Source organism: Linepithema humile, chromosome 6, assembly GCF_040581485.1.
Source record: "Linepithema humile isolate Giens D197 chromosome 6, Lhum_UNIL_v1.0, whole genome shotgun sequence".
NCBI lineage: Eukaryota > Metazoa > Arthropoda > Insecta > Hymenoptera > Formicidae > Linepithema > Linepithema humile.
The window spans coordinates 17,339,809-17,365,978 of NC_090133.1; the positions used below are offsets into that span (position 1 = coordinate 17,339,809).

General features: G+C 35.6%; 1 long non-coding RNA gene across 1 annotated transcript in view; it reads right to left on the minus strand.

Annotated features, from left to right (window-relative positions):
- LOC105674746 (uncharacterized) overlaps positions 1–26,170 on the minus strand; it is a 282,873-nt gene that overhangs the window by 68,638 nt on the left and 188,065 nt on the right. The window contains exon 13 of the long non-coding RNA XR_010890693.1: positions 16,235–16,302. This is a non-coding gene — a long non-coding RNA (uncharacterized lncRNA). The remainder of the gene's footprint in view (positions 1–16,234; positions 16,303–26,170) is intronic.

Sequence of the window (26,170 nt, forward strand, 5' to 3'; positions counted from 1 at the left end):
GCGTCGCGAGCAGCTGTTCGTCTCGATAGATCTTAAAGTTGGTATTGGATATCTCGATATTATTGACATTTCGATATCACTGGAATATCGTGAGCACTCTAACTCAAGCAAGTCAACGAGAGTCGATCTGGATGCAGCGTGAAATGAACTGATCGCGTGTCGAGCATATTCAGCCGAAGCGTGTCCGCGCAGATTGCTTGGCTCGCGTGCACTGCATTGTGTTGAATTACTACACACGAAAAGCCTCGCGAGGACGCTGTTGCTTCACCGATCACGCATCCTTAATTTTCTTCGCTTTCATCAGCACGCGATGTCGATGGACACTTAATGCTTTTCCACAAATTTCCTCCTGCATTTCGCTTTGTGCGTCGGAACATGCATTTCCTGAATTGCTCACAATTTGTCTTGTATCTTTTTTCAAAAAATACTGGATTAATTCAGTTAATTATATCGATGAGATATGACATGACTTACAACGATAGAATCGATGAAGTTTTAGCAATAAGATTTTTACGAAATCATTACATGTATAAGTGTTAATTTAATATAGTTATGATATCATTAAATAACGATGACTATTGATTTAATTGGTGCGTAAATATCGAAGTGTCACATACAGCTCATTATTACGCGATTATGCCGACTGACCGTAATGCCTGCTTACTAATCTGCAAATAACGACGGAAAACAATTGTTGCGGATCACCAATCATTTTAATTTAGTAAGGATGAGTGGACTTCATATAAATTTACATGCACACTTCTTGCATTTTTTAAAATAAAATATATATTCACAAAATGTGTCGAGGAATATAAAACTGTGAGAAAAGAACTTCGATAACGTCATTCCACGTTATTGCTTGCATTAATTGTTCCATGCCATTTCGACGATAGTACAAAAATTGTTAATGGTATACTCAAACAGTTAGCTTAATAAATTTAATGACGGAAAAATTGATCTCAGTTATTTATTTGACAATTCCTTGTTATAATTTCATTAATATAATTTCATTTCATTATTTATTATATAGTTAAAAACAATCAATCGTTGTTAATTTAGAAATTTTTTTTGGCAATAGATGTATGAGCATCGATCATTAAGTTCTATCGATGGGGTGAGATTGATAGATAACACTTATCTTTAATGAGAGACAAAAGAATCGAACTTGTACCCTTAACAATATACTTCAAACATTTGATTATTATTTTAGCTCTTATGCAGAATAAACTTTACATCATTTAAGTTTAAAAAGCCTTGCGAAATAATGGAACAGCAATTCCCCAACTGTACAATTTAATTCCGCAGAACTGAAAAAATATTTTCCACAAATCTGCAAATTTACAGAAACGCATATCACGTACTTCGCGCGTTGTATTTTTCCTCATCCATCAATTTTCAATCCATCATTTGCAAATTATAAAACATTGACCATTCATTTGTGTACGACCAACTTTTGATATCATCAAAATCCTGTATTTTGTTTCGCTTTTAAGTATCATATATCATGAGTGTACAAATCTTTTTAATTGAGTTTATCTGATATTTAAAAATATATACTAATGTTTACTAAATTTACTATAAACTACTTAAATTTCATTTTTTCAAAATAAACCCGATTTTTCTCGTACGCTCACGATGTCCACAGATATTCTCAGATCAATAGACTCGTACTATTATATTCTCCAAGAGACATACGTGGCAACGTCGATTTTCTTCCAACTCCTACGTATCGAAAACACTGTTAATGTCGCGACATCCATTTACCGTCTTTCCATTCGCGTGCATTCGGCGGGCTTTTAGAATCGCATAATTGAATTTCAACCGGGAAAGTCTGAAGCCGGGGTCCGCTATCAATGATATACGACGAATGCAGTCGTTTTCTCCCGTGTCTCGCCTCACCCCTTCCGCGTACCAACAAGCCAACGTCTCGGCGCAAGAGAGCCTATTTTCCGTCGCCATTGTTTAGCTGGCTACACGACCTCGCGAGACTTTCCTTTTTTTCCCTCGCTCGCCCGTTTCCCCCTGCCTTTTTGCTAACCCGCTTGCATTTCCACCCTACTACGACCACCCTCCCCCCCTTTTTTTCCCCCCGCCTTCGCCGACTCTGTCATCGTCGTGTAGTTACAATCCGCCTGTACCTTTCTCTCTTATTTCGCTCTACGCCACCGGATGCATTGCGACATTCGCGTGTTGTTTTATTGGCAGCGCCAACTTCCTCTCCATCCATCCCTCAAATACAACGACGTGAATTCCCTTCGCCCTTTCCCCTTCCTGTTCTCCCACAATTTTGAACGCTACCCTTGACTTTACCGCAAAGAAATGCTCGAGCTGCATACGCGAAAACAAGTTCGAACAAACGCTTGAGTTTCCAGTAAGTTAAATCTATAATAGCTGACTAAAGCAGCATAACAACGTAATACTGTTTTTCTGCAGCGGAAAAACAATTCATTAATTACGTATTTATTCAGAGAAATTATAAAAACAATATTTTATCGAAATAAAAATTTTCATAAATATATACATATGCCATTATATCGTATCAAATATCATTTTTTGTTTGAATAAACTTTAATGCAATTTTAATTTTATATTGTGTAGTATGGCTTAATGCAGCTTCCGTTTAAATACGCATGTAACATTGACATATAATGTTTTTAAATGGTTTTGTAATTGCTCTACAAGTATAACAATAGTCGTAAATATTCGTATTAAATTGTTCATAATGTCGTATCGTGCCACCAACATCTGTACAAAGAGATATAGATTTCCAGGTAATATCGTTTAATATTGCATTAAAAATTATGCAATATTTAACAACTCGTCGTAGTATCAAAAATCATGTAAATTTTAGTCACGCAAATTAATTCGATTGCCGTTATCGTCAGTGAGATGAATTAATTGATCCCGATCGAAGTGTTCGTAATGCATACAATGTAGCCACAAATTCGCGAACACGCAATGAAATGCACGCAATGATAAAATACTTTGATCAATTTAGAATCGACCTGTGCTTAATAAAATTTTGATTGAATATCGATCTTTTTTTAAACAATATTTTTCAATATTGAATATTAATATCTCGATAACTGACCCGTAAATAAAAATTCTGTTGCCAGTCAAATTCATATAAAACTAATAATAAATAATAACAGAATGATGCTTTGATGCGTTAAAAATTAATGCAAAAAACTGTATTTTTAGTTGATTGTAAAATTAAATTTTTCACCTATCCTATCTTTAAAAAGACATGTCGATACTCGGCTTCATTGTTGCCATTTTTTCGCGATGCCGATTGGTTCTTTCGTTGCGCTCAGTTTATATCGTGAGCGATGGTCATTGCGAAATTTTTGACAATTGTACATATTTTATATTTTTTTTCATGATTAAAAAAATAAATGGCGCGCGTGTAGCGCGCGCGCTTATATGTCTAGTTATTAAAAAAATTATCAATAGTATTTGCGTATTAAGAAAAAAACATCTTCAAGTTGATTGAAGAATTTTATTACATTGAGTATGTTTGCATATTTATGGCCACCCTGTATGCACGCACGTTGAAGTATTTACGGATTTCCAGGTATTCGAGATTTTCGCGGAGAGCCGCGGTTTTTCGATGAAGCACGCGGCATATTTATTCGCCAATTAAACGCCCACGCAATCTGCATATTTATTTCACGCTACATGGCGACCCGACGCGCGAGATCAGATTCGTGAAAGTGACAACAACGTTATAAATTCGATGAATACGACCGAGAACTCGTCGTAATTGCGCGATGAGTATACTACAGGCACGTTTTCAAATATAAAAAGGATTACTCAACGCGTTGTTATCAGAGAGCAAACTGAGACTACTATCTCACTTTCTCTCACTATGCGAACGATAGGAGAATACGCTATCACAAAGGTAAATAGAGCGACTATTACGTCAACCGAATGTACACGTTGTACATTCGGTATTGCCACTTACAAAGCGAAGCCACTTACGAACTCAATTTCGTAGCTCTGGCCGAACCAGAGATGAAATTAAAAAAAAAAGAATTTTACGACATACTTTTTCAATCTCGAACAGTCGAAGCCGTTATCTATGTGTATACGTATCCATTAAATTTGACTAAGTTTGTTTTCATAACCTGGATTTTAGTTAGGTTACTCAGCATACGATATGCTGAGTAACTCTATAATCTATTTATTAAATGTGAAATTACATAAAGTTAAAATTCATAAAAATTATATTAGATATATTTAATTATTATTATTAAAAATATATTTATATTATAATATAAATTTTATATATTTCTTTTAATGTAATTATAGTATAGTTTTTCTATAAAAAATTATAAAAATATATTATAATATACTTTGAAAGTTTCGTGAAACTTTTTGAATAAATTGGATCCGCTTTTGTGAAATAACGTTGGTTAATATCTTAAATTATTAAATGTTGGTATTTTTTTTGAGGTTTGTTCTCTATATTTCGCATGCCAATAACTCGTCGGGCATTTAAAAAGATAAAATTTTCGTGAACTTTTCCCCTTTCGCAAAAAACTTTTTAAGAACGATACAATTTGTCTAGCAAAATATTTGTGGCGTCATGAAATGTTGCGAAATTACAGAGCCTATACAGCGTGTATGTCGGACTTGTAATTTACTTCGTTACTTAAAGAACTTGTAACTTCACCACCATAAAACCGCACAGTGTCCGTTATGATTATGGATACGATAAATACTTCCTTACACGCCGCCCAACGCTTTTACGCGCAACATATTTAACGACGTGTTTACAATGTTATGTGAATTAGTGCGAAAACGCAAGATCTCGGCATCGGCCGTCGTTTACATAGATATATTCAACAGTCAAGCTATCTTTGCTATTTCAAATTATAGAAAAATAAGTTTTATATTCTCTCAAGTCAGTTCTCTCTATGTCAAAATTAAAAAGAATATAGACAAAAATGTAACAGTGTCAAGTTACAAACTAAAATTGCCTAACTGCAAAAACTTGAAACCGAATATAAGCAATAACTGGATTTGAAAAAATCCAGTAATTATTCCAGAACAGTAAACAAAGATTTAACTGATATTATTTTTCAATTTATATAAGTATAAATATATTGCTATGCTGCCTTTTGGTTGCAATATATAATATAAATTATAATATTAAGTTTTTTATAGAAATTATAAATATAATAATATAAACGCCTGTTTCTTCAATGATTTTCTTCCTCATCGAATAGATTCTATCATACGATACGTCGCGGCTTGCCAAAAGTTGGACTAAGCACTTAATCTGCGAGAATGTTCCGTAACTTCGCAAAGTAGACTCGGCCAATAATCTCTTAACCTAGTGTTACGCCCGATGTTAGAACGGAAAGAAGCAATATAAAGATCCCTAGATAAACCCGTTCTCCGCGGAGTCATTAAACGCCGACGATAAAGACTTTTAAAGCCGTTTCCATTCCTTTCGCCTGGTCCGCACATTCTTTTTCTCCCTTCTTACCGTTATGCGACTGATTCCGATGTCCTAAGTACACTTCCCATAGATACATGTTGCATGCATCCACTATTGCATACGTGGCCTGTGAATACGTACCGCTTAGATATGTATCGTCTAATAAATTGCGACAAAAGAACCGTGTAGAAGTGGACTTTTACTACAAAAAAAAAAAAGAAAAGAGTCAACACGTAGTCTCGACGAGAGAGTAACAAACCGCTGAGAAATTTTGCAACGCAAAGTCGAGGTAAACGATGCTACTCATCATTTATTTCTCTTTTCCACAAACATAAACGCGAAGAAAGAATATTTCGGCTCTAGGGATAAGTAAAATTTATAGCACAATAGCATAAAAGCTTGGAGTTTCATTCTTTAGACTTACGATACTATCGTTCTTACTAGGTACGGGTATTAGAAGCGGTACGCCACGATATTTTATCCAAAGTACTATATTAGAAACGCGGGATAGTGCGCGAGAACACTATTGCGAATCTAACCACCGTTACTAACTAACCGGGGCCGTTGTGCTGAATTGCACGAGCATAATTCCGGCGGCCGCAGAACGATCGAACTTGTGCGCGCGCGGCCGCCGTACGAGATTAATATTAAGAAAAACAATACCGCGTTCATGCATCACGCAACGGAACAATATCAATCTAAACTTCGCACAATTGCCGCGAATACGCGATCGGCGGTCGCGCAGAAGGCGTCGGTAATCAAACGCGGTCGATCCTTTCCACCCTCCGATACGATACGATCGTTTCAATTCGACGACGAGCGCGGTAACGACGTGAAAGCGTATCGGGAAAATCAGTAAATTGGTATAAATCGGCATAGAATTTTATGCAAACCGACGAAGCGGAACGAAGCTTTACGGTTCTTTCAGGAAAGAGAATAACGCGCGCTTCTCTGAAACACTGGCGAGGAATCATCGGCTCCCTAAAACGCGTATATCTCGCATCCCGCGTGATATTTTTGTATTAAAATATGGCGCGGTTTATTACGAGGCCGGCGTAATATCTCTATTCTTCGCGGAGCGCATCAGTTACTCCGCCACCGCGCGTTTTCCCGCGCTTACACGTATGTATGTACATCGCGATAAACCGACACCGGACATTATTCAATTTGCTCCCGTTAAAAAGATATGCAACGCGTGAAAAAGATAGGAGAGCTCGTGATATCGGCCGTGAGCTCTCGAGCGTTCGTTACACGCGTCCGAGCTTCCTGCTCGGCGCATTGTAGGCGAGAACTTTATTTGTATGCTTTACGTCGTATTTACGTCGCACCCGTTCCTTTTTCCATTCCCCTTCGTTGAGAAAGATCCATTTTACCCCACCGCGACACGAGCTTCCAGCTGCTATGCGATCGTTCACGGCAGATGTGGAGGTGAGATGTGAATTTTTAAATTCTAATCGCAGAGCACGAAACCGCAAACCTGAATCTCGAATTAACACGGTCTCGTCCTGGTATTGTGCGGCTGATGAAGCGAGTGATTGTCGATTTACATAATTACAGCATATACAAGCCGATGGATACGCCAATCTAGTCGCAGTAAAAAAGAGTTAAATTAGCAAATATATTTTATAAAAAACACTTCACTTGCAATATGCTAAATATTAAAAAAACATTAATTTTTGTCGTGAAATCAGTCTTCAAAACGTTAAATTTAAATGATAATTTAATCAAATAATTAGTATCCACTAATTGCTAATTATGCAATACGAAAAGCGTCAGTTCTATATGCAAAATATATTTGCGGAAACTTATTAATTAAAAGTCAATAATATTAATTATTATAACGCCACCCCTTTTCTAAATACCTGTTTCACAGGCAGTCGCAATACGTCGTACTGTTACAATAAAACAATGCTAAAAATTTGTGAAAAAAGACAGCTAGACCTAATACAAAAGTTTCATTGCACAAAAGTTATTTCTAAATAAAATAAAATATTATATAAAAGAGACGGTCGCATTTTTCTGAAATACTGGATATATGTCACTTTCTTTGGAAAACAATAACGTTATTCACGCCTCTTGAAAAATAAGCAAATGTCACCTGCGATAGTGCAACGCAAATAAGAATATGTATGCGGGTCGCGATAAAATATGCTCGGGAGTGCGCACCGAGTAGTAAGAGCGAGTCGCTGGTCAGACACAGGCGATCCATATCGTCGGGACGTGTGCGGGACGGGAAATTTCGCGGACGTGAGGACATCGCGCTCCTAATATACGAGCCTGCCTACCCTACTAGAGGGGCAAACGTATCTCTCTTCTCAGTCGTCCTCTCGAGAAACGACAGCGATGGCCTTAACCGCGCGCTACGAGAATTGCCGGAGTCGTAAGCCAGTATCCTGCAACGAACGGCAGCGGCATACTGCGACGGAGCGTTTCGCGAACGCGTACAACGATAAAGAGATTTTAGAACACACCACAACCACGGGGAAAGTGTGCGTGTTGGTATTCCCTAGACGTGAGTACGCACTTTCTTCGTGATTGCCTGAATGGCGTCAACTCCTCGCGAGCATCGAGATATGTTTTATTTGCCGGCGCTCGCGTCGGTACGTGATCGTTCCTATAAACGTATATCGCACGGTTGCTATCGAGATACAGAACCGATAATCGCTGAGCGGAGAAACTGGAGTTTCTCAAACTGATATCAAGAAATATTTTCTTATCGCAAAACAAACAATTAAGAATTTGAAGTTGTAATAATTTCAAAAATTAAAAGCCACGATTGGAAAGTGCGATAAACTGGAACGCCGAAATTTACGAAATAAGTAGGCATAGCAAATCTCGAGAGTGATAAAAAGCCGATACTAATGTCGCGCGAAATACGGTGGTCTTGATGAAAGGGATGGAATTTGTTTTACGCGTGCCTTCACATTCTTCGGCGTCCGATAAAAGCGAATTCTTTGTCGAGATCCTATCGATGATACGGCGGATATCGGTGATCAAGCGCTCGAATCTGACCGAAGCGGCAAAAGCTCATCAGCCGTTCTGCTTTGTGGCGCGGAGAAAAGCCTTTTCGCCTGTTACCTTTCTTCGCAACACTATGGGGATATTTTGGTTCTCTCTTACTCCTGTCCTATAAAATTACGCTTTTCCTATAAACTTCAGCTATCAAATTTGCGACCAAAAATCAACCAAAAAAGCAAAAGATACATAAGAAATCTAATAAAATTTATTATTTTGCAAAAAAATAAGTATATATAAAAATAAGTATAATCAAACAGAATATAATAAGATTTCTATAATACATACATTATAATATTTTTTTGATAATTCATAAAAATTGAAAAATATTAAATCTTTTATAATTAAGGAATCGATAAATAAAAGAAAGTATCTTAGTTAAACATATAAATTTGATCGTATGCCGTTCGAAAATGACGCGTTAAAAGTTGACAAAGTATTTTGTAGAAGCGAACAATACCGTAACAGACGCGGTATTAAAGATTTTATATCCAATCCACGATAACTGTTCGCGGATCGTGCGATAATTTCCAATATCGGTAGCGACTAGTCCATTAAATAAAAACCTTCGCGCAATATCGCGATTGTTTTCTCCAATTCCGCGAAATAGTACTCGTCAGAAAGTAGTATTAAGCACATGTGACCTACATCAGGCTGATGCTTACAAGTTATTCGCAGTATTTCGTTATACATTATATAATTTTACTCATTTTTAACGAGAAAAATTATTAACTCTATATTGAGCAAAAAATCTATAAATGACATAAATGCTAAGTGAACTAAAAACATCTTGTATTTTTCTAAATGCGTTTATTTACAGCAGTTGCGCTGAATTTTTATTCCGAAAATATCAACGTCATTCGAAGAAAAATAAAAACATTGTTCCAGCCGCTGCTTATTAATTTACGATTAAATGGACCTATCAGTTTTTAAAAACGTTTAAAAAACGCTGATTTCACTGGCCATCAGCGAAGCGCCGCGGCGTAATGCTCGCGAGCAAACCCGGCAATTAATTAATCAGGCAATTTAAATGCGCGTACTTCGCCGTGACGCGGCCCCGACGCATACTTGTTGCGTTCCCCATTGTGTGCCGACAGCATTGTATCGTCGACTGGAAAATATTGATTTAACGTAGGCATCACGAGTTCCTGCGTGATCGAACCGATGGATGTCATTAACCGCCTTCACGCGACGAAAAATTGCCGCAATTTGCAATTGCAAAATATTAAAATTTTTAACTGTACACATATACACGTATGCATGTTTAACAAGTAAGACAAGTAAAGGTAAATTTACTTTACGTGAAATTACTTGTTCATATATTTTACATAAAATTGTATATTAATAGAAGAAAATTTGCAAATATACTCTTTAATATTGCGTTATTCTTATTAGCTGGAAGTATTATTAACGAGAAGCTTCTTCTACCGTCATTTTAAATATTGCAAGTTAATTTTAATCCCGTCCCTATTCAGTTAATTGCGAAGATAACTGTGTCGACAATGAAGCTCTTCGTACACAGAATAAACAAGGATTTATTATCGCACTCTAGTAGGATGAATATAATGAGATCATAATACTGGAATCGCACAAATATAATTGTGACTATAAGCGAATCATACAGAATCAAATAAACATGGATCGCGTAATTAAATTAAAATTATTTTCTGCATTGTTTGTCAACGCTTTTTAGCTGGGATAATTCTGTATTATTTGTATGATTTGTTTCTATATTTATTTCTTCCTATTTTATATATAAATCAGAGGATGATCGTATTTACGGATAACGGTCTCTTTATAATCCAATTTCCACGAATGCGTTATTGAATTAAAGCTTACAGATTGTCATTTATCTCTTCCGCAATCAATAGATTTGCATAATAGATTTATATAATAGAGAAATAATATACGCGCGTAGAATTGGTGTATTTCATTTGAAAACGCATAGACTATTCCAAATCTAGTCCAGCACGCAATATCACGACGTCAATTAATTAAAATTAAAATTTCACGCGCGCTGCGCCCGAGTTTTTGGCGGGTCGTCCAGGAGAAATTGCAGTATGAAATTCTAATTTCAATCATTCAAAATTGCTCGTCGTCCGTTGTTAGTTTTGCTGAAAGATACTACTGTGTCTTTTAAATACATATAGGAAAATATCTCAATATCTACGCTATAGCTCAAAACTATTGAGAAAAATATGTATATATTTATTGAAGAGAGAGAAAAATAGAAAAAAATATTGTATTACAAAAAATATACTAAAAATTTGCAAACTATTTAGAAGATAAATTAAAAGGTTAATTATGTATTATATTTAAAAAATAATGAACATTTAGCGTATCAGTAATTAGTCTTTGTTCTTTATTTAATTGCAGAAAAATATTTTTTTTTAATTTTGTAGCAAATTATCTTAATTTAATAACGAGCGAAAAACGATGGTGAAGGTGATTTTATTTTTACTCTTCCCTATTTTGATGATGTGTTCCCTTTAAACTAAAACGATCGGGTCGACGTGCCAGACGGAGTTTCATTATTCATTCTTCGATTCGCGGCTAATCTTAGGCGATTCATTTCCTACCCGTGTGACATGGCGGAAAAGAGCGTTTTCGAGAGAACTAACCGCGAATATAACTCGATGTAATTTTCGTGCTGGCCTCGATTTCAATCCGTTCGTCACACACGAATTGGTCGGCGAATAACGTCACTGCGACGTCGTCAAAGCGATGAATTATCGAAAGGACAAGTGGATTATTTCAAGGCAAACTCAACGTGAGATAAGACACGCTATACTAACGACAATGAAGTGTCTAGGACATTTTCTGCAGAAGGTTTCGCGCGGGAAACCATGTTACGGACGATTCACACTTATGATTCACGTTGTAACTTCTCGTGTGAACGGTATAAGCGATGAAGAGAAATCCGTTTTCATGAATTTTATATTCTCAATCTTTTATCGATATACGGGCTCTTGAATTTTCACAGCTGATTCAACTTTTTTGATAAAACCGAGTTTTTGCTCGATAAAACTACGCTTCCGGTAAAACTGTTATAAAGTTCTGTCTTCGCCATTGTAGATTTTCATATTCGGAGGCAAAAAGTTGCGAGTGGCTTTAAAATTAAACATCAAAGTGATGTTTTTTTTTCGGAATAATGTATAAATGCATATCAAGATGAAAAACTTATTTCTAGTGGCATTCAAATGATCCTTTTTCAGAAACATGATGGATCGCAAGCTACTACTAAAGAATATAAGTAATGAAAAAAGATAATTCAATAGACGTTTGTCTTTTATCGCCATCAAACGCGTTCGAACTCGAAGAAACGTATATCGCGACGGCCTTTGAAGTGGCGGACAGAGTAGAAGCATGCCAGGCCAACGAGAAAACGAAAGGACGCGAAAGGTGCCCGACGTGTGCATCTCAATGGTGCATCTTAGACGGAACTTCGGAGGAATGCACACGGAAACCGCGGTGCATCGCCCTTTCTCGCTCTGCATACACGTATATTGAAGACACATTTGTACGCGATGTGTAAATACATACACAACGGGCGCGGGGTACAGCATATTTTCTGACTCACTAGCGCAAACGTAATGCGCATATTTAGAATTCAGTATAGCACGCGCGCGCGCTCTTTTCGTCCTGGGCCTTACACAGGCCGCATCCCGTTTGATGCGTCGAATTACAACGTGCTCGAATTTCCAAACATTACTTTTGATCGCAGTGATATATCGCACTTTCGGAATGACACGGAAATCGTAATAAAAAACGCTTGTTCATCGGAAAAATCAAATAGTGATTAATTAAATAATTAAATAAAATAATTATAGAGTGATTATTGTGACAATATTTAACACAATTCCAAGTACGATTTCGAGGAAGTTACACTTCCATTATAAAGAAAATGTAATTTTCATGGTGAAAGGCAATCATTAATAAGATTTTTACAAGAGTTTCCGCCATTATTAAATTTCAGAATTGTTTCGAGAACAGAGTGAGGCCGAGAGAGAAAGACAGAGAAAAAGAGCTTACCGTTCTCTTAAATGACAATCCTTTTTAACAATCTGATTCAAAATATAATTTTGAGATTATTTTTATGAAACGGAGTTTATATTTAAGGACCCAATGTGAGCGTTTATAGTACCGAAAAATTAATCATTTCAGATCCCGTAACGCGTTATAAAAAATTATGAGCGTATCGCACATCATAAATTACAAATATCAAACACGTTGCGGCAATAAGAGTAACTCGCAAGTATGTTGTGGCAAATAGCGTAGCAGAGCTTGGCCCGTCGAGGATTGCTGACGTTTAAATATATTATTTGGCGCGTGACGTAGAACGCGCGCTCTCTGTGCGTCTTCCTTCGTGTATCCGGCAGAATAGAATTTTATATGGCGAGGAAAGGAGGCGAGGACGACTGCGACTGCGATATCGTACCTCCGCAGATGAAAATAGCACGGCAACAGCATATTGCGTACTTCAAGAAAACGTCTTGCTCGAGAAAGCACCGAATATGCATCCAATTACGCGTCTTGCATATTTATATCCTCCGGAAAATATCAACTGTTACAAATTTCCTCTGATTACGCGTTGACTGATCGTATTACTGATCGACCTTATCGACTTCTATAATGCTGCGTATCGTTATTTATTATGTATATAATTTGCCGAAAATTGTGACGAATAATACAACGAGAAAGAGATTTCTTTGTAAAAAAAATATGTACAATATACATCGTCATTAAAGAGTAAAGTGTCTGTATACATATAAAAATAATATATTCATTTGGTTTTAATTTTAGTAGTTGGAATATTTTTCTTGAACAATAAACTATAAATCCTAAATCAAATTTTTTCGATAACGACGCATTAAAATTTCGATAATTTTGTATTGTCAACTCCGCATAGATAATTTACCGAAAATAATACAAAATACACAACACTGTTGCGAAAGTCTCGCATTCTATGACAATTCAGGAAGAAAAAGAGACGCGGATAACCTCCGAAAACTCTTGGAAGTCCTTATTTATTTGCAGACGGAAACGACGTGTGAGGATAAGATGGTGCGCGAGGAATTTCGAATAGAGGACGACCGTAAGCCCGCATCCGAGCCAAACTTTGACCCGCACGCAGGTATGTAGACACACGCATAACCCAGCTGTCAGAGTACTTAAACATATTTTGTTGTAATTTCATAATAATGTTAATAAATAGAGTGAAAACTCAAGTTTGTATTAAAATTTGTAATAAGTATTTTAAGACAACAAACACTTTTCTAATTTCATCGGTTCACCATCTTTTAAATTTGTATGCTTCCGACAGTACTAATTCTAGATTCCTTCAAAATTTTAAACTTTATTCATGCGACGGAACAGTAAATCATATTTAATTTCGTATTACCATTTACCTGACTTTATTGAAAATTCTATGCATTTTCAGCATTCATAAAAAAAAATTTGGACCGAATAAACGACCGTACGGTACTGCAGCAGCGTGCGTCTGCAAATGGATTCGGAACGTATGTATGCACGCTTGCCTTTGTGTTAGCGAGATGCGAGGCGTATACGTCGGATCAAAGAGAGTTCCCACGACTTTGCAATTCGTACCTACTCGTACTTTACTGCCGCCGACCGAAGGCCGCGATCTGAAGATCCTCTCAAAGAAGGCCGCCTCTCGTAGGAGGCTGCGCTTCTTGAGCCGCGCTCGCGATCCTCCAGTACTCTCTTTTCGGGGTGGGTAGTGAGATAAAGGGAAACGCTTGGAAAATATAGTTTCTCGATATGTGTACTCTACGACCGGAAATACGTTCTGGCGGCGCAAACAGCGAAGTTTTCGTCGCCGGAGGCTGCGTGAGACTTTCTTTTCTCTCTCCGTTCTATCGCGAATCAACAGCTGGTGGCCATAAATGAGAATATTATTCATTTTTAGAAAATTCGCAAGGTAGATTAATACAAATAATATTTAATACTAAACTATACGAATTTTTTAATTTCGTTTTTAATTACGATATAATGCCATCATCGCAGAGAAATAAAAGTTTTACGAATATGTTATCATTAGTAATTAAAAACAGAAAATCACGATTTTGCGGAACATAGTACGCAATAACAGCAATTTTAATCCCCATACGTGTATCGAAATTATGTATGCAGCATGACATGGAAAATGTCATTTAGCAAAATTCACTTTACTAAAATTCGAAAAATTGTAAATAACAATTATACCTCTCGCACAACGCATGCAAATTTAAACAAATGGACAAATTTTAATGCCTCGTATACATATTTAATTTTCGTAATGTCATGTATAAATTTATTAATTGTTACGCATTTTGTACAATATTAATTAATAATTTGTTATCATACATATAAATTATTTACTATGTTATCAAAAACATGGGTGTGTGTCACATCCTTTTTTTACTTTATATATGTATAGCTTTGCTTCATTTTCTTAGCTATACTTTATGTATTAAGCGCGCGCGAAATTAAATAAGACAACAGTCTACGTTTTTGATTACCGAAAACTGCTATCAATTCCTGATAATTATCATCAAACATCATTTTAACCGGAACATGCCAGATTGGTTCGCGACGGTCGCCTGATCAAGGCGGTGAGTATCTACTGCATCTCTAATGCTTTGAGCGGCTGGGCGGACTAAAGCCGCACGCTTCCACTACGCGTATGGAACTAATCACTGATAACCAGCTTACAGCCAGGCTGTAGTACATATTCTAAAGAGAATGTATGATGGTTGAGTGAATATAATCTCATGCACTTACTGTCATTTTGATGCGTATTAATTGAGTTGGAAACCCTATGCATATTTTTGTACATAAAAACAATTTTTACAATTTTGAGATATTTTGGAATATATATATATATATATATATATATATAACCAGAAGATAATTTAAATATTATATATATATATATATTTATATATAATCTATCATATACTGTGATAGCCGCAAATTAATTTTTTATTTTTATATAAAAAATTTTTCCATTTTAATTGTTATATTTAAATTAATTTAAATTATTTTCAATGTTTTATACATTAAGACTTCAATCTGCTTGTTTACGCCAATTAATCCGATTTAATTAAATTCGATCCGATTTAATTAATCTTGAATTCTTGGATACCCAACCTCGATATTATCAAAAACAATGGCTATATTACTAAGTGTAATATCAAGCTGTATTATAGAATATAGGTAATTAATGACATAATTAATAATAAATATTTTGTATCTATTTGCAGCCATTCATTAAGATTAAATTTATCCACATCATATCGATATTTCTGCTCCCTTTCAGAAATAAATAATGATAAAGCATCGTAAACAGAATTAATTATATTTTAATATAATATCGAACAGGTGCCGTAACAAGAATTACACGTATTAAACACACAAAATTAAATGAGACAACAGCCTGCATTCTTGATTATGTGCATGCATGTCTATTATATTTTTAGTAACCCATTATAATGTCACGTACCAATGTTTACTAGGTACATTAATGTCTGTAGAAATTTGCATGAACAAACCCAGAGACAGTGAAAAATTTTTCGAAACAATATCATAATCGTTAAACTAGCAGACGAATACGTTCTTTTAATTAATGCTTTACGTTCTAAGAAAATTAAATGTTTTTAGTTCTGCATCTTTTGCAATATTTTGTCAATATTTTTCCGCTGTACAATTGGGGCGGTCAGGTGATTCACTGTCCGAGAGATAATTACAATATGATATTAAAATAAAACTCACCGATCGATGCATTCCGCCGCATTGCAATTCGTTGGCACCACCATTCCTCTTTTCCTTCTCCAATTTTGCTGCAAAAATAAATCGTTTAATCTATTTAATATTCATTAACAATAAAAGAGTAATTTATCATCAATAATAAATAATCATCAACCGCAAATACGTTTTTTTACTATGTAAACTAGTTCAAATATACCGTATAAAATATTTAATATTTAATTTTAATTTATGTTCGTAACATACACATGTATTTTGAAAAATTCTCAGGGTATTAATTCCCAGCACACCAGTTTCTGTAATATTTAATCCTGGAAAGATTAATGTGGAAGATTGCTAATATTTCAGAATTAAATATTAACACTAATCTGCTCAACTCCATCCATTTTAAGATAATAGCGAGATGCTTATAAATGTCACGCATGTCGTGAGATTAATACTAAATCGAGAATATCATTAAATACTATTATTAAAGTCGAATTTATAATTATGAATCGTAATATCAGTTTTGCTGATAAAAATAATAATCGATTAAGACCAATAATAAATGAATCCTAGCATTGCACGTGTTCATATCGCGTAAGTAGCACAGGTTTTCCGATTCTAAGACTCTTTTTGCGTTATTTCGGAGAAATAATATCTAAAATCGAACTGTGATTAAAATTAATCAAGATATTATCCACTATAGATTTTAATAACGATTATTTAGTAATACTAACAAACTGATTGTTGCTTCACGAAATTTATGTAAGAAAACACATTGTATGAACATAATTTGTAAAAGATCGATACAAGTGGAGTGTAGAATGTACTCCGTACAAGTACGCCCTCGCAACAATATAATTTTCTCAGTTATTACGTGTTAAGGCACAATACAAAACTGATCTATTTTGTATGTTCGCATAGCGCCCGCATATTTACAAGATCGAAGTGTCCGTGTCCATTTACATACTTTGCGCGCGCTGATCGAATTTCATGAAAGTTTCAACACGGGGCCACTCTATACGCGCATAAAGCTAGCCGCCTTCTGTTGTAATATGCACGTTGTAAGGCCTCGATATCTGATATTAAAAGTGCTTCAGCGGATCTCTGCATTTAAAGCGGGCGCGATGTCGCGCGAACTTCGATGTAACTGCTGCGTAAAGAAGTTCCATAAAGTTCGTGCGCTTTTACCGGCGACAGTTCTTCCTTTTTTTCCCCTTTAGTTTCTTTCTTTTTTTAGTCATTATTTGCGAACTTTGTTTCAACTCTTCGCGCTTACGATATTACGCAACGATCACGAAAACGTATATCTCCGCGTAACGCAACTTTCATGGGCTATGAAAAATATTACAGCTTTAAAAGGAGACTTGAAAATGTGTCTCGTACTTTGCGACTCTGCTTGTAAATAAATAAATAACATCGGTCAAATTAAAAGCTCGTTTGCGACAATTATCTAACAGCAATAATTGCACTGGAAAGACTAACTCATTTCCAGTAAGCATATATTTAATAATAATTCTAATTGGGATAATAGTAGTTCTATAATTGCTTCCTTCATTCATTCAGTCGTCCACGGAATTTTTTCTCTCCATTTTCGGTAAAATATATGTATATTCAAGATAATATTAAACCTCAGTTTCATTAGCTTTCTTCCACAATATGTAATGCTTGTTTCACGTTCTAAAATTTCCACGGTTAAAGCGTACACTGACTAATATTTTATAACCATTCCGAATGTTTCTACACCGAGGTTTTTGTTTCTTTATTGTTGAACAATGCTGTTCTGCCAGCACTGGTTTTAACATTTTCTGATATTAAAATATATTTATTTAAGCATTTTATTCCATTAAAGCTAAATAAAATTTTCTTATTTACACATTAATGTTTATAAAGTCTTGATACCCAATCAAAATTTTTGATTATACTAATAAGAAAAAATGTATCAAAACATGTTTCGTTTAATGCAATTCAATCCTTGCTTATTTCATTCATAAAGCTTTTTAATTAATAATGTCTGTAAAGCTAATCACCATAAATTGAAACGATAAAAATAATTATTTTTCTATCTACATAAATATAATTTCTGACAAATTACATATATGTTTATTTAAAATTATTTACAATCTGCGATAATAAAAGCTTAAATGGAACAGTCAGTCATATAAAAACAAATGGAAGTACACTTTTTCCCCGATTTCTGAAACATATGATTCAAAGGATATGTCTTGTGTTGAGAATAACTCCTTCAGTTGCTGTCGGAAGTTCTGCAGAACGACGTAAAGTTGTGGCATGCATGAGACAGATGTGTACGGCGCGACTGATATCCCTTGAGGACAGCAGATATCAAATGAATACGACGACGATGTGCAGCGCGTTGTCGTTGCCATTTCCGAAAGGACATTGGCAAAGGATATTGCGATACGTTGAGGATGTTTCCAACCGGGCTCGTAGAAACACCGGCGAAACATTAACGACGCGCGGTCACGATGCACCTTTCGCAGGGTAAATGTTGCCGGTGGAATTGTCGAGCGCAAACACACGCCTGTATAAATAGAGTGAGTATTTCGATCTACCGCCACTGTCTCGCGAACGTTAAGCCATTATCAGAATAAGAAGGGAAAGAGGGAAAAATAAAAGTGCTTTAAACGGCCTGCAGCCACTGTTATTCTCGTGTAAATTCAAGCATGACGTTTCTTTTAGAGGTTTCGAAATTCATGCTATTTCATGAAATTTTCGTATAATCTTCGATAAATAAATGTTCCTATTAATTCTTGTATTTTGATTGCCATAAAAAATATAAACAAGGTTTACTCAATATATCGACATTATAAAAATAGAATGCTAACTTAACGAAGATATAGTTATTTTGTTATCGCAGACCGTAGCAAATAATGTGTTGCTCCAGCATCTTAGATTATTGATCTCGTCTGCGGTCTACGCTGTGGCCGGAAGTTGCCATTTAGACATAAGATTCCAATCTCGTGAAGCACGCCATTCTCGAACACGGTAACGTTCAAGTCGATCCATCGACTGATATCAAACGACCCGTCAACCGCGATGACGACGGCAACGACGACGAGCCAGTCGTTTTCTCGATAATGAACCTTTATTTAAGATATCGAGGTCGCCACTTCGCGAGAGAGTCGACAGGCAGAACAAAGCCGCGGCAAGCCGCTAAAATAGTCCGATCGACGTTGGGGATAGTAGCATCGAAAAAAAGAATTCCCCCATTCCCTGATGTTGCTCATTTCGGAGACGTTAAGAAGACGTAAAAGTCGATACCATCCTCTCCAAACGTCGAATAACATCGCGATAATGAGCGCGAGGCGAATACAATCAGATAAGCGGAAGAAATTATGTCAGTAATTTATTTCTAGAAGAAGCTAACGTTTGGTATTAGTGACGGAAATTCTAAAACGAATAATTCGTAAGCGAGAAAATTGTGAAATAAGATTCATCTGCCTAGGAGAATTTAATTTCATAATAGCGATAGTGATACGAAGCGAAAAACCTCTCCGACGTTCAATCGATATCATCCAAAATGAAGATCTATGACTTTGTTGAATTTTTAGCCGGGCATACATAAAGCAAGATTGCACTGGTAAAAAAATCTTGACAGATTTAGATAGAATAAATGATATTCCGCTATTTTTTGCCGGGATCTATAACTAAGCTCGAAGAAAAAATGTCGTATGACGCATGAATGGCGAGATTTGAAATAAACCGATAAATGCCAGCGTTTTATGCTCCCTCGTAGCCGTCGTTCGCACTTGCGAACGCGCGGCTGAAAGCGGCTCTGATTATGGAAACGTACTTGACATCCTCGAGTATGCGTGTATGGTGATTTTCTTCGCTTTCCATGCGACTGACATAACGTTTCGATGGAAACTGAGGAGAAAAAAGAAAGAACGAAAACGATGATGAAGAAAGCGACGGCACGAGAGGTAATCGGTCAGGGTGATGGAGAAGGATGAAACAGAGCAACCCTCGGGGGCGGGAGAAGGGACCGAAGGGAATGTACCAGTGACCCGAATACACCGGCGCTCGAAGGCATAATCTCTGAACATCTTCTCGTGATGCTTTGGCGCGCGAATTCCTGACCGGCCTAGCGCTTCGTTCTCTTTCGCCTTTTCGCTTGTCTTCTTTCTGAACTTTTCTGTTTCTACTTATAGCAAAGATTCGTATACCGCATGTGTATATTTCTGTTTCTTTTTGATCCGGAAATTGAACAATAGTATATTATTGACATTAAAAAATTATTTCACCCTTTTTTATTAAATAATTGATTTTTATTAGAATATTCATATAATTTGCATATCCCTCATAATATTAATATCGTTTTGCTCATTATCTTTTTATGCGCCACAACGTTCGGAAAAGTATTGTTGAAATTGAAAAATTGATTTTTTATTGTAGCTTTTTTCCTTGCTGTAAAATAATAAAAAATATTAATAGTCAAACAAATCAGCAAATGTAGCTTATAAAGAGCAGACCAGAAAAATAAAATAAATTATTTATAGTACATTTAAACTCATTTATTTTATATTATAGTGGAAAATTTATTTTCTCACTAAACTAATTTTCAATTCTAATTTTAATCATACGTTTATATCCGAATATATTCTTTTATTTCCACGCTTTTTATGCATATTATCGCCGTAATTTTCGTCAGCTTTTCACACATAATTGCATCGCTAACTCATTTCGTACAGTTGAATTATATTTATATTTTTATTTTTATATATTTTAGTTCCTTTTATATATTTGTTCTGATTCTGACTGGACTTGCCCTAGAATAATAAGCTGATTTCAATCTCATTTTCTCTTTGTGCATATATATGTGTGTCTTCTCTGCTATGCCTCGCCGGTGCGCGGACCAACACAGACGCATAGCGCGCTTATACGAGCGGTCGAGGCCGCATAGGCGTGGAGGATGCGGTGCGTTGCGACATCCGTGAATTTCTGCCATAATGGAGGCGCCGTGACGGAGGGCGCGACGCAAGGGAGAAGTGCACTTGCATCCCTTTGAGTTTTCAAGAGAGCAAAGAAAGCTCAATTAACCCATTTGCATCTGCATCCATAATAGCTTGCGTAGAACTACATGAAACGCAGCAACTTTCATGAAATTTTACTATTTCGCAGAATGTCATTTGACATGTTACAAAAATTTATGTACAAAAATATTTTTATACACAAGATAAAACGCATAAAAGCATGCGTCTTATAATTTAAGACTTTACGGCAAATTGTAGATCGCTTAATCTCGATGTGATAAATTTAGAATAATATGAAATAAATGATATATATAAATATATAGAAGAATTTTACACATTCTTTTAGACTTTAGATCTTAGAAGTTTTCTCGGTATTTGCACTACTTTCTGCGAAGAAGTTTACTGGCATTCACATGGATGTATCAGAGTAAATGTCGACCTCTACACAAGTCGCATGTGTACTTAACGGTCTACCAGTTCTACGTGGATGCGCGAACATAATCGTAAATGTCTGTACCTGCTGTTAGATGGGAGCTCAAATGTGTTCAGCGAAAGCGTTACGTCTCTGCGCGCGCGATTAGGTTCAAATTCAGACATAATTTACACAAAATGAGACATTTATTTGTACAAACAGTAATTTTATAATCGTTCAACGAAATAGTCTTAGTATAACTTCAACAATAAATTTGTCAAAATTAAAAATTAATTAAAAAACTAATTTAAAAAACTAATTAATTAAAAAAGTATTTTTAAATTCGCTGATAATAAAATTTCTGATAATGAATATTTGCTACATGCCGCAACAAGCTTATGGCAAACTTTGCAATTGTAAGATTCGCCATTTAGAATACCGAGGAAAGTCGAACTTGCTGTCTGCCAAAACCATCGACGAACGCTTAAATGTACTACCTGCTTTTGCACGCGTGTCTCAAACAATATGTAACTAGTTGCACTTGCAAGGGACTTTCTAATGACAGGAAAACTTCACTCCAGTAAGCAACTCGAGATCTAGCCGAAACGTTACGAAAGCTTCATAGCGAATATGCCAACATGCCGACATGCGCGGTTATGTCTTTCGCAGGAATGATTAAACGGCTTTATAACTTTCAAGACCAGTTATGAAGTTTCTGTACCGCTCTTCAGCGCACACACTCTACGTGAAATTTCTCGAAGCATCGATTAACTATCTTTCCATAAATCAAATAAGTATTATGAATTTTTTAAATATAAAAAAAAGTATGAAAAAAATAACTTTTACTTACAAACATATTTTCATTATATCGTTATGCTCAATTGTTAAACAAGATAATTTAAATAATTGTATGTTACATAATAAAAATTAATCAATTAATTAATCGTAAAATAGTTTAACAAATATTATTTTATTACATTTTATACGTAATTTAATTGTGAATTAAATTTTGATATAAAAATAATGTAATGTTTTGTAATATTATGATAAAAATATTAAAACTTTAAAACTGTAAACATCTGTCGGCGACAAGTTCGCAATTTTTTAAATGCCGCTGTAATCACACGCCGTATTTTACATTAATAATATAAAATAAGTTGTTATTCTATGTATAAACTCACTTTATCATCACGTAAGCATTAACATCGCAAAGCGGTGAAATCGGTTAGAAATTAACAAAGCAGGGTTACAAAATCCCGACTAATAGCTCGAGAAATTATTTCATCCAAAAAGTCAATTTTATCGCTCGAGCAGATCCTTGCTTTTTTTCCCCTCTCACATCTCCCACAGAAAGCATACAAAACGTCCCTCCATGACAGGCCGCTGCACGCAGCTTTTTTTCATCAATACAGAAATTGTTTTTCCGTTCTGTGAAAAAAAAATCATGCGAAAGCACACAGTGTTTTTTGTTGCCTCTGTCGTGTTTCGGCCTGGGAGTTTTATGGCGCTCATCCTCGGATACTGGAAATATAGGAAATTTAAGCTGCAACATACATACATCCACACACACACACACACACACATACATACATATACACACACTCGCACACACACACACACACACGTGTAGAAATTGCGCTGTACGTGATTCTGAAATTTCTCCAAGCTAACCGTAGTCGGATAATTAAAAGATCATATTCTTATTATCCTGGTTTAATCTCTTTGCTACGGTATAGTGCGAAAAAATCTTATCTTTCGTCGTGCGGTGGGATTAAACTTCACGTTCGTAATTACTTGTAAAAATGACAGCTGCCGGTATTCGCACTGAGAATTAAATCAGACGTCGCTCGTCCCTCTGAGGATATCTTCGTTGAAATTATACGCGGCAGGAGAAACGCGAAGCGCTTCTCCTCGCGGTATTAAACATTTTTACGCGGAAAATGGTATTGCACTCTGCCGCTGTCTCGTGAGTATTGTGCAGACGTAATATCAATCTAAAATTGAAAATCATGTTTGTACCGCGAGTTTGGTTGGAACGTCAAAGTGTTGAATTAAGCTGAGGATTATGTGTGAGTTTTAGCTTACGTTTAAATGTGTGAATTCAACATCGGCGAATGTACGGAAATATGCGCGCATTTAAATGCAGCGCAATAATAACGAGGTGTAAAGCAAACTTCTAAAAAAGGGAGCGTTGACGTCAAGCAAAGTCACACTCGTGATCACCAAAGTTTTCTCTACAGATATATTAAAATATAAAACATTTTTGTTGCAATTATATACACTTCACATTTAATGCACAACATAAATATTAACATCGTATTAAAGCCTTTGTTAGTTTATTTTTCGATTAATCCCAAGTAACATTTATCTTCATAAATATTTTAATTCAGTTTTTATTCGCAGAATGCGTGATATTAAAAACTGAGGCAATGAACCAGATTAATAATCCTTTTATTAAATTTTTGTTAAGAAATAGCTGATTACAAATTCGTCAGAGAATCTACTATTAAAGCTTCATCCAGTGGTGATGGAGAACTAGTAACGTAGTACAGCTCGATTATTGCAAAATCCATTTTCGCTCGTGAAATTAAATGCCTCACTCTGACGTGAAATTGAATACTCTTGTTTCGACATCGGCCGTGACACGGACACGATCTAATTGGATAAATTTTACAAAACGAGACTCGTCGCGTGTTATTTTCGCAATAGAGCGACCGGATTCGTCTCGGGCGCATTAACGTCGAAAAGTAACGTAAAATCGGAGATTTAATTTAAGTCTTGCGAAAAATCGCGAGAAATGCGCGTTATGGCATGACGAACGGGGGATTTTCTCTATCGGAATGAGGATTTTCTCGTCAGTGACATGAAAATGCGACGAGGATCACGCGAGTTAGATTCACGCGCGAATTAATTGGACCGGATGCGGAAAATGCAATTCACGACGTTATCGCGGTCGGACGCGTTCACGGTATTCTGCATAGTGCGACGTGTTGCGTGTTGCGACGCCTTAATTGCCATGATAAAGCAGATAGGAATCATAAAGCGCGACACGCGCCTACAATATCAAGATTAATTCGTAATTTTGTCACTCTGATGATGAGTTAGTGTTGCAAAAAGTTAACTCATTTTTTTACATAGTGAATTAACAAAGCAATGATTAAATCTGCACAATATTAGGCGCACACTAGCAACAAAATAAACGCGTGGATTGTGCGTAAATTTAGTACACATTTAAAAAATATCCGAATATTAGTGAAGTAATGCATATACTTATATGATCAGATGAATATCTATTACTGCATTTATCATCTATATTATTTTCGTACTATTTAAACGCTCAGTAAATTGACACAACGTCCACACATCTCTGCGCTGTTCGTATGTATCAAGTCACATTTGGCACAAAAAAGCGTAATGTTTAAATGTGTTGTACACAAAGTTGTTTAATCAAATTTATAAGTCATAAATACATTGCGTAAAAGAATTGCAAAATTTAAATTAAATTAAAATAGGTGACGTGCAAATGCACATAAAGTGTTTTTTACTACTTTAACGAATTTAACTGTTGTAATTGCCAACACAATTTCTCTAGCTTTTTATCTGGCATTTAAAATTAGATAGATAAAGATAAATTAGATTAAATAGATAGAGCAAAGTATTTATCTTTCATTACATATAAAAGTGTGACGTATTGTACACGTACCTATATTAAATTACGATTTCAAACGTAAATAGTTATAAATATAGATTTCAGTAAATAACAATGCAATTAATTAATGGAAAAACTTGTTGGACACACAGATAATTTTGCGGAATCGCGTTTTGCCTGTGTACGTGTTTGTAGCGCCACATTGTCACGAATAAAGTTTCGACGTCGAATTTAGCGACTCAACGACCACGCGGTTCGTGTCGTGCGGAACACCGCTGCAATCGCGAAACATGAGTCCAGCAGTTAGTCACTGTTAGCGGTTAACAATCGGATCGCGAAGTTTCCCACGGTACTGTGTGGCGTGTCATGGCAGGGTGAGACGCAAAGCCATCGCGGATTAACCATTCGTGCGTAGCGGTGTCGAATAAAATTTCTTCACGCTCGTTGCCACGCTCGTTTATTGAGCCGACGTGAGCATGTGGGGTCAGTCAAACTGCAATTTCTCACTTGTGCGCATTTTTTTTTGCAACTGGACTCCTTTGTGGAACTTATAAAATTTGTCGCAATTTAGACAGTAAAAGTCTACAATTACCATTTGTAATACAATTATCTATACACGTTGTAACATTTATAAAATAACATACGTCATGTATATATCGAGATATAAATTATTTTCTATATAATTAATTATATAATAATTATTATTAACTTATTATTTTTATTAGAATTGTATAAAAATATAAAAGATGTATAAAAATAAGAGTGAAAAGTAATATAAGAGTAAAAACTTCCTAAAATAAAATATCATAATAAAAATGTTGAAGAAATAGACGTTATATATTTCTCGCTTTATATGTCAAAGAATATTTAAAAATTTTTTAAAATCCATTTTATATATTTCGCTC